Source organism: Mytilus trossulus, unplaced genomic scaffold, assembly GCF_036588685.1.
Source record: "Mytilus trossulus isolate FHL-02 unplaced genomic scaffold, PNRI_Mtr1.1.1.hap1 h1tg000024l__unscaffolded, whole genome shotgun sequence".
NCBI lineage: Eukaryota > Metazoa > Mollusca > Bivalvia > Mytilida > Mytilidae > Mytilus > Mytilus trossulus.
In genome coordinates, this window is record NW_026963290.1 from 3,922,059 (window position 1) to 3,932,425 (window position 10,367).

The following is a 10,367-nucleotide window of genomic DNA, read 5'->3' on the forward strand; positions in this document are numbered from 1 at the left end:
ACAAATTTAAGCAAAAAACAAAAAAAAGGAAATCCATTTAATATGGCAGACAGCAACCAAACACAACCAGTTGACATAATGAACATGTTTTTGAGTGCTCAAACTGCACTATAACATTAGACACAAAAACATCTTATATAATGCTGGATTACACAAAAGTGTTTAAATCATCTGCTCTTCTCTGGTGTTTAAAAATTGTACAGATTTGGTGTCACAATATCTCAGTAACATGGGTTAGAATCCCGGCATGGGAAGAACAAAACTATTGCGAAAGCAAACTTACAGATCTTACATTTTTGGGTTGATGTTTTGACGACTTGCATGTACATGTACAATATATACAAAAAGTTAGCTGCTATTGAGACAAAGGCAAAAATCATAGTGCAACAAATAAAATTGAGAAAGGAAATGGTGAATATGTCAAAGCGACAACCACCCCACCATAGAGCAAACAACAGCCGAAAGCAACCAATGGGTCTTCAATGTAGCGAGAATTCCCACACCCGTAGGTGTCCTTCAGCTGGCCCCTAAAATATGCATAATAGTACAGTGATAATGGATGTCATACTAAACTCCGAATTATACACAAGAAACTAAAATTTAAAATCATACAAGACTAACAAAGGCCAGAGGCTCCTGACTTGGGACAGACGCAAAATTGCGGCGGGGTTAAACATGTTTATGAGATCTCAACCCTCCCCCTATACCTCTAGCCAATGTAGAAAAGTAAAAGAATAACAATATGCACATTAAAATTCAGTTCAAGAGAAGTCCGAGTTCGAGTCCGATGTCAAAAGATGTAACAAAAGAAAATAAATAAAATGACAATAATACATAAATAACAACAGACTACTAGCAGTTAACTGACATGCCAGCTCCAGACCTCAATTAAACTGATTAAACATGTTTATTACAGATATAATAACAATAAACTAAAATAACACTTACCACTACTAAATGATTAGGAACTTTCAGGAACTAATTGCAGCTACTGTCCAGGTTATGTTAAACAAATTTTCAGCTCCAACTGATCTGTTCAGTGAAGAGTTTTTATCATTTAAATAAAATGTGAACACATTCTAATCTTTTGGCAGACGTGAATATTCTCATGTGGCATTTATACCTATATGCAAGGGTACCTATATCTGGTGGTGATGATACACAGTGATAATTAAACATTTGTTTCTTCTTTTTGTTTAATTTTGAAAAAAAATGGAATTTAAACTTTTTTCAGCATTTTGGAAAAAAATAATTTTGAAAATTTTTCATTTTTTTTTCATTTATTTTATAAAAATTTAATTTTAAAAGAATTTTTTTTTAAAATATTTAATTATTTTTTTTTTTATTTTTGAAAAATTTGATTTTTTTGAAATATTTTGCATTTATAAATTTTTTAAACTTTAAAAAAGTTAATTTTAGTTGCCTTTGTCCATGCAAGCATGGACTAAGTTAGCCTTGGTTGCCTTCGTCCATGCATGCATGGACTAAGTCTGTTGTGTTAGTCCATGCAAGCATGGACTAAGTTAGGGTTAGTTGCCTTAGTGCATGCATGCATGGACTAAGTCTGTTGTGTTAGTCCATGCATGCATGGACTAAGTTAACGTTAGTTACCTTCGTCCATGCATGCATGGAGTAAGCTTAGTTTCTAAGTTTTCATGTTTACAAATCATGAAAAGGTTTAGCCATACTATCAAGTTTTGCAATTTATTTCCTAAGGTAAGTTATAATGCACAATATGCATGTAAAACATAATTAATAGGTTGAATATGAAAAAAATCAACTAAACAGAAAAAAAAGGTAATTACATCAAATTAAAAAATAATTGAACTAACACCATGAAATTAAGTGGTAAGAAGAAATGGAGGTTTTCTAAACTTGATGTTGATTTCCAGTTTTATTTAATACCTTGTTTTTAAAACATTTTGAAAACTTTCAATGTCAGAGTACAATATACAAAATGCATAAGACAAATTTTAAATATCATGTTTACATATAAAGATATTAACTCACACATTATATTGGATAAAAAAGTAGAAATTATTTAAATGTGAACATGGGGATAATAGACCATTAAGGTGGTACCAAACACCTTGAATAAGATTAATTTGGCTCATTTAATTTCATTAAATTTTGACAAAATATTGATTTAATTTTGACCCATTAACATGTTTAACAAAAATATTAATATTTAAAAAAAATTTAACCACACACTTTATTGGGAAAATGTCATTGAATATATCATATATAGCAGTTTGACAACACTTATTTTGACATTGAGAAGCTTAATATTTCCTTAACAATAAAACCTGATGTAAAAAATGTCCAGCTGTTTTTTACAGAGTTATCTCCCTGTAGTGTTGTGTACCATCTTTATTACTTTTAATGTTTGCATTGAATAACCCTTAGATATTCCTGGTAAGATTTATGTTTTAATCTTAGGTTTTTATTTATTCACATGTATTAATGTACTAACAGCTTAACAACTCAAAGTTTTAGCAAATAGAAATGTGTTTCAGTTAGGCCATATGTTGAAAATGTGTTCAACACACTATTGTCTTTCATTTAATTTATATACAATTTTGCAATTTTGGTAATATTTATGTGTATATAGTGCTTTGGGTTGTATATTTGCTTTATTTATTTTTTTATTTGCATTTTCATTTTGTAAAGTTCAAATCATGACAAAATAATGACTCATTTAAAACTGTATGATCATGTGGAATTTGCAGGGTAGTTTTTCACTTGTTTTTTGTTGTTGATTATCCTCAGTGTACAAAGTGGTAGGAGTATGAATATGATTCTAATTAACATAATTAGAGAGTTTTTAGGAATGATCATGATTGAAATAATTTTTGTTTACAATATGTTAGGGAGGTACTTTACCATGTTCACAGAAAGATCAAACAATGAAAAAGTGTATCAAATAGTTGAATCACTACACATGTTGCTTTTTAGATTGTTTTTTTTTTAATGTACATGCTCCCATTTAAACACTTTCGGCAAACATATTCATATTTCTTTCTTGTGTTCTGTTCTTTGAGTAAATGGGATTACAAATGTGCATAACCCAAAACTTATACGTTTAGCAAATTGCACGATACATTTCAGTCTTTATTTCCTAAAAATCATAATCTTGTTTTTTTTATTCCAATTGCCCTTAATGTTGATCAATTCCAACTTGAAATAAAGTAAATTTCAAGTATAAAATGTGAAGAAAGTTTTTGCATGAGGTAGACTCCTAATGTGGTTCTAGATGAGCTTCCAAGGGTGCTTCTAAGATTTAGCAGCTTTAAAGATATTGTGACACTTTGTTTCATTAATAAGATATGTTTATATATATGCAAATATATATTTCTATATCCATTCTGCACCAAAACATATCTGATCATCTGAAAACCATTAATTTTCTATTATCGGACTATAGATAAAATATCACGTTGTGATTGGTTAAACGCCGTCACGTGGTGACCCCCTATGAGACCGTAGGGGGTTAGTAGGTTTCATAGGGGGTTTATGACGCGTTAATGGCGACGTCATCTATTAATGTTGTTGCGTTTTGTTGTTTATTTTTCAACAAAACGACGCAAAAAGTCCAGCGTCCGATAAATTTGTTATACGGTTAACTACTGACCCCCTACGGATCCATAGAGGGTGAATAAAATTCATAGGGGACTCGGCCTCCGGCCTCATCCCCTATGGATTTTACTAACCCTCTATGGATCCATATTGGGTCAGTAGCGAACCATATAACTTATATTGTTATCCTGTAGTCCATCTGTTATGAGTGTGACAAGGGGATGCTTGTTTCCAAAATCCCACTTTTTTTTTTTTAATTTTCACGTAATTTTTTCCTATTTTCTTCAATTTTGCATTTTCACTTGTTGAAATGATAATATTTGCATATCTTGGAATTACATGTACGGTATGTATATTGGGTGTAATGCAATGAGTATGTGTCACCCACAATTTTTGTATTACTGTATTTTAGATTTATCACAGTCACCTATAACATCCATTTTTAAAGCAAAAATAATTTTTAACTAAAACACTGACATATAATAAAGAAAATGTGGTATGATTGTCAATGAGACAACTCTCAACAAGAGATCAAATGACACAGAAATTAAAAACTAATAGGTCAGTGTACTTGAAAATATAAATAATGGGTTTCTTGTTTGTATTTGTAAACCATTGTTACTACATGTATTGTTATTATGTATTTAATACATTTTTTTTGTTAATAACTATTTACTTTGAATTGTAATTTTACATTGTTATTTACAGTCACTACATATTGAAACTTTGTTGTATGCAAAAATGTTGTTGTAAAACCACATGGAAAGTGCAATACTAGTTACTAAGAATTTGTATTACTTAAAACTTCTATACCTAAATGTTGTTTGTTATTGTTCTTGTCTTGTCTGGTAAAAGGATGTATTTTGGCTTAAACAAATTTTTGTTTTGAAATTCTAATAGGGACAAATATTCCATTATTATAGTAATTAAACCATTTTTAAGACGTTTCAGCCAGTGGTCTTCTTCAGTTTTTTAGTTATCAGTTACCACATGGTGGACAGTTTACTTACAAGGAATCTAAACATGCAACATCTTAATGATTGTGAAAGTTAAATTTCTACATATGGATTTAGAATATTATAATATAATTAATCTATATACAATGTTTTGGCTTAAACAGTATCTTTTTTATTCAAAAAAATTGAAATGGATTGGGCAACAGGCCCTCTCTATAAATAAATATGTATATCTTTATGTTATTTATTTTTTTAAAGATGACTTCATTCCAACATTGAACATTCCTATATTTTTTTTATTTAGATATAAGTTAAGTTAAAAAAATCGACAGCCAAATATAACAAAGTATCTGTTTATTTTTCTGCTCAAGGTCATCCTTAGTTTTAATTTGTAGCAACCTGAAACATGTAATCAAAATTCAGATAAGCGCAAAATGTTTGCTTATATTTGATCTATGAACACTCAATATGGAAATTGCTGAAAAAGTTTCATGAATATAATGACTTCAATTTTTGTCATTCTGTAACATCAAGTTATTTATATGGTAATGAGAATTTTATCTAAACTGTGTAATTTGAAGTCATTGGAACCTTTTGTGTAAGTTTTCCAATGATTTACAAGACATCACAAACTTTTCTTAAGGATGCTGAATAAAAAAATCTTTAGACAAATTTCTTCTCGGCATCAATTCCAGTTTGTATTTTTATTTAGAGAAAATTTTAAAAACATGGCTTTTATGAATAAGCATTTACTTTTGTAGAATTTTACCTACACAAGTTAAGAAACAAATATAGTATAACAAGAACTTGTACTTTACATATCAATAATTTTGAATTCATACAATTCCATGTAGATTTTTTAATGTTTTTCTTTATACATGTATATATGCTCATGGTAAATTGATATTAGTCTCATACTGACAAAGATGAAAGGGACTTTAGGTCTGCACTTTGTCTGCTTTCCATCTGTCAGTCAGCAAATCAGATTTCCAGTTTCTTCTTTGTGCTTGAAGATTAATTGATATTGATTTGATATTTAGTACATTATTTTATCATGACAAGTTTCAATTCAAATTTGAATTATGTTCCAGTCTGATGATTTTGAGCAGAGTTATGGTCCTTAGACTTAGAAAAAATCTCTTAAATAATCAGTTTTCCACTTTTTTTGTCTTGCTCGAAGATATTGATTAGGTATTTGATATACTATTTCATCATAACATGTTATATTTAAGTTTGAATCTATTTCATCATAACATGTTATATTTAAGTTTGAATTTTGTTCCAGTCTAGTGATTGTGTTGAGAGTTATGGTCCTAGGACTTAGAAAATTCACTCAAATAATCAGTTTCCTCACCTTTTTTTTCGTCATGCTTGAAGATATTGATTTGACAATTGGTATATAGTTTTCCTGACAAGTTATAGATCAAGTAAGCATTTTGTTGCAGTACAAACATTTTTTAACCAGTAGGGGACTATGCATTGCCATGCAATAATCTCAGAATACTTGTTATTACTTTTTTGCTTTTGATTTGTAGAATGTCTTTCATTAATACAAGTGCAATTTTTGGGGAAAGACGGCTTCAAGCCGTCAATCCCCTATGGGGTTGACCAGAGTGACACTCCCTCACATCATTCATTTTGTTTTTATACATGTTATAGTGTGGAAAACCCCCCAACAAATCTTACTTCGATTGAAGAGAAGGAGACCCAGAAATGAATAGTTCGACTTTAAACACTTTTTTACACATTTCCCTTCTGTTTCACACGAAATTATCGTATCTTGAACACTCCTTTACACTATTTACGTTTATTTTACAATCCGGAAAAATCAGTATGACGAGATATTCTAAATATATCCAACCTACATTGTATTTTATAGTGACGTCATTCTTGGAAGAAGCAGGGATAGCCTTCACCAGTTCACTGGTTATTTAAATCATTCTTAGAGATCGTGCACTAATTACAAATTTGTATTTGTTAAATCTAAACATAATATTGTTTACTGTAGATGATTTAAACATCAACATGCAATACTTTAATTTGTAGGTCAACAACTTTCAAATGATTTCAAATGAACAAAGATCGTGGGGTTACATGAGACAGGGGAAAGAAACGATTTTATTACTTTTTTTTTCGGATCTCACCAATTAGAGACAACAAGCGTCAAGAAGCGACAAGAAGACAATTTAGCGACAAGAAAAAAATATTCTTCTTGTCGCTAAAATTCTTCTTGTCTCTAATTTGTGAGACCACTTTTTTCTGTAAAAATTCTGAGAATCTTCCTCCAAATCAGGAGCACATCAATTGATGAGTAATTATCCACTAAAATAAAAGTTAATGTATTTAAACACTTCAAATGTGACATTTCATTGGATTAGTAGTCTTCTATTAAAACAAAATTTTTGTGTACCTACATAATCATTGTAATGGTAAAAAACAAATAATAAAAAAATGCATTTTGTAGTTTAAACATATTTATTATTTACAAATATTTCAAAATTAAGATTTGGAAACAAGCTTCACACAGTTTACATCACTCATATTGTTTTTTTTTTTATTAGTACCTGTTTCCCTGTGATGAGAGTTGTGACTCGGAACTTTAACAATGGAAATTAAAACTGAATAGATTTTTCAGTCCACACTTTCTAAAAAAAATATTTAAAAATCCAAGAGTACTGTCACAAAAAAATGAAAAATGGCCCTAGCCTGCATTTCAGTGGTACACAATCAAGATTTCAAAAAATATTGTAGTTGTTGTGAAATGACAGAATTCAGTTGAGTTTTAGATAATTAGCTATCAACTTTAATCAAATGTTTAGATTTAGAAGATGCAGATCTCTTCCATTGGTCCAAATTGAATCCTAAACTAAGGAAATGAAATTACATAAACAACAATTGATTTCAATATTGTCAACCTTTCTACATGTTCTAGCTGTTCTCTTTTTCATTCTTCATATGAAAACTATCAAAAGATACCCCCCTTTCCAAAAACAAAATAAAATAGAAACATGGGCCGTCTTTCCCCTCAGAGCTATTCAGCTCTTTGATTTGTAGAACTAGAAGTAGTTTTATAGAATTATGGGATGTTATATAAACTAAGTGCTGATGTTATTATGCTGTCAATTGCTTAAAGATATACATGTACATGAAGATAAATGTCTTAAAGTTAGAACGAAGGAGATGAGAACCATTTATGATTTCTTGTTCCCCAAAGTTTAAACGAAAATCTGAAATTTTTTATCTATTAATTTTTTTTAAACAAAAGGAAATATAAGAAAAACTATTTCTGTCTCTGACAATAGAACTAATAAAAATGCTTGCTTATATTATTTTTTTTCCATGATGTTTAGAAAATAGCATGCTTAGTTTTAGGGTATTTTCTGAAAGTGTTTTGAGAATTCTTTTTGTTATCCATTTCTGTAAAGACTAATGGTATTCAGTACTGTTTGGTACATAAATTCACATATCTTGTACTTGATAATGGTGGATTTAAAAATAAAAGTAAGGTTGTTTATATTGATGCAGTTTATAACTACAAATAAATGTTCTTTTTGTTCGTTGTTTTATTCTTTTTAAGGCTGGCCCATTAATGGTCCCATTTGTTACATTAAATTAGATTTTTATAGAGCAGGTTATGAAGAAAATGGTTATGTTGTTTCTAAAATGCAAATTTATGTCCTTTGGTGGAGCCTACCTTTCTTGTAAGATTTAAATACAAATTGAATATCAAAGTATCATATTAATAATTCTTTAATGATTTTAGAAAATAAGCAGCAATTTAAAACTATTTTGATAGAAATTATCTTCCTTTGAAATATATATATGTCATAAATTGCATGGTGAGCGATCTCACACATGCTAACTTCTCTTGTAGTATATACATGCATATACAAAAGTTTTATTAGAACCAAAGACAAAATCTATTTGGAGTTGTTACTCTTTGACTGATAAAGAAGGGGGAGAACAATACCAAAGGGACTGTCAAACTCATAGATTGAAAATAAACTGACAAGGCCATGGCTAAAAAAGAAAAAGACAAACAGACAAATAATAGTATTGAAATATTGCCAATGAGACAACTTTCCACCAGAGACCAAAGTACATAATTTAACAATTTAGTCAATGAAAATCCTTCAACAATTAGAAAAAATTATACCACAAAGTAAGCTATAAAATGCTCTGACAACACCAATTATGTCAAACAATCCAAACAGCCAGATTAATGTAAAAACTAAAGATAAACAAAAACATATATGATATACAGCAAAATTAACAACCACAGCATTACATATTCCTGACTTGGGAAAAGCACAGAATGTTAAGGGATGGTCAAATATCTGTGTGGGTGCCAAACTATCTACTAACGTTGGACAGTGATGTAACAGCACAGCATGAGAATAAACTATAAAAATCAGTTGAAAAAGGTTTGGTTCATTCAATTTTGTTCTTTTATGATCTTTTTAGTGGCCTCACTGTTTAGACACTAACATACTACTAGAAATCGTGGATTTAGTTGACTTGTTTACTCAAGTTTGACCACACAGACAAAAAATTATGAAGTATTGGAGTTTTTAACGAGAATTGAATAACAAAAGTCTGTGTGATATGAACAAGAGTGCACACGCTGAAATGTCTTGCTTCTTTACTAATCATTGATATTATGTTGATAGTCCAAAATATAAAGCTTTATTACAACTGTCACATAAACTTCACATTAACCAAGAAAACTAAACATTGACCAATGGACCATGAATATGAGGTCACGGTCAGATGAATCATGCCAGGCAGGCATGTACAGCTAACAATTCTTCCATACAACAAATATAGTTGATCTATTGCTTATAGTTTAAGAAAAACAGACCAAAACACAAAAACTTAACACTGTGCAATGAACCGTGAAAATGAGGCCAAGGTCAAATAACACCTGCCAGCTAGACATGTTCACCTTACAATAATTCCATACACCAAATATAGTTGACCTATTGCATACAGTGTAAGAAAAAAAACAAATCACAAAAACTTAACTATAAGTCTATAACCACTGAACCATGAAAATGGGGTCAAGGTCAGATAACACCTGCCAGTTGGACACCTTACAGTCCTTCCATACACCGAATATACTAGACCTATTGCTTATAGTATCTGAGATATGGACGACCACCAAAACTTAACCTTGTTCACTGATCCTTGAAATGAGGTCGAGGTAAAGTGAAAACTGTCTGTCAAGCATGAGGACCTTGCAAGGTACGCACATATAAAATATAGTTATCCTATTACTTATTATAAGAGAGAATTTAACATTAAAAAAAATCTTAACTTTGTTTCAAGTAGTCACTGAACCATGAAAATGAGGTCAAGGACATTGGACATGTGACTGACGGAAACTTCGTAACATGAGGCATCCATATACAAAGAATGAAGCATCCAGGTCTCCCAACTTCTAAAATATAAAGCTTTTAAGAAGTTAGCTATTAAACGCCGCCGCCGCCGGATCACTATCCCTATGTCGAGCTTTCTGCGACAAAAGTCGCAGGCTCGACAAAAACCACATGTTAAAAAACGGCTGTTCATGATATGAGGTTTATATTGAACCATGAAAAATAGGTAGAGGACAATGAACACATGCCAGACAATAATACAACTGATCGATAATGGAGCCTTTGTCCCTCTGAATTATATTGCTTCAATCATTAAAAAAATACACAACGTGCTGCCGAAGAAATAGCATCACTATGACGTGGCTGAAGTACTTATCATGATAGGTATAAATCAATGAACAAACTTACTTGTCCAAAATAAAAACAAAACATAAATAGTATCAACACGTTTGCGATT